Here is a 1,239-nt window from a genome sequence, read left to right as displayed (position 1 = left end):
AAAAAAAAAACTTTATTAAAATTAATTTCACCTGTTTATTAGTTTTTTATTTTAAATGTGGCTTCTAGAAGATTTAAAATTACATATGTGGCTTGTACTGTACGTATATTGAACAACACTACTCTAGAGCTATTCAACTCCTGAAAGAAAAGGAGGAGGACTAAAGATTAGCCTACCCTTGAATAGTGCTCTCTGGGAGTTGCTTCCAAGTCTAACTACCAAGGAAAGAATCCACTGGCAAAATTTTAAGGGGTAATTCTACAGACATCCTAATGAAGGTTCCGGATTTTGCCCGGAATGTCAGCAAAATGTCAGCGTTTGATTGTGTAACTTATTGTTCCGTCCTTGGGGCACAACTCGGTGTTTACTTTAAGCCCAGCTGGTTGAGAACCAGGGCTGGGTCTCCTTGGTGTGAGGATAATTCTTCAGTCCCTACCTTCAGTCACCTGGCAGAAAGATAAATAAAGATCTAAAGTAAAGACACATATTAATCCTGAGAAGGATGTTGCAATCAATTTTCCTGATACAGTGAATTTTTTCCTGGCATAGACAGCAATGCTTGTGTGGCTTAAAGACTGGAAGAGTAGCAAAATGTTAGCTGGGGCTACCAGGAAGGAAGTTACCAACTCGTGCCTATGCGGATCAACTTCCTCTCATGAAATACCCTGCAGAAGCCTTGCTGTCATTTGCCATGTGGACTTTGGGAAGCTGGGGTGTTCTTGTCTTCATTTCCAGGCTGGCTCCCAGTCAGCTGCCGTCCTGGGAGACCCAGCCTGGATGCCCCTTTGCCCTTACATATGTCCAACCCTTGCTCTGACCAGGCGCCTGCCTGGGCTGACAGCCAAGGTGGTAGTTAGCACACAAGAGGACAAGAGAGACCATTTGTTTGAGCTTTGGCTCTGGGTCTCCTTTGATCCCAGCTGAAGCCTATACCAACCTGCAGCCAGCAGATCCAGAGTGGCCCCATTCCCAGGTTCTGCTGAATCCTGCCCAACCCTCTGAGCCCTTGACTGTGAGGTGGAACAATGTGGACAGGGCTGTTGTCCCCACTCCTGGGGACCATGCTCTCAGCCACGTCCTATAGGGCACTAGGACTACATGGCCTGTGCCCTTTGGGCCAGAGTTGCTTGGGCCATCTACAATAAGTCCATTTTCCCTCAGCGTTTGGAGAGGAACCTAACTTCCTTGCCCTAAGGTCTCATGGCACAAACAAACAAGTCCTCATACAGCCCTAGAAAG

This window comes from Galeopterus variegatus, unplaced genomic scaffold, assembly GCF_000696425.1.
Source record: "Galeopterus variegatus unplaced genomic scaffold, G_variegatus-3.0.2 Scaffold4732, whole genome shotgun sequence".
NCBI lineage: Eukaryota > Metazoa > Chordata > Mammalia > Dermoptera > Cynocephalidae > Galeopterus > Galeopterus variegatus.
This window is presented reverse-complemented; position numbering follows the sequence as displayed.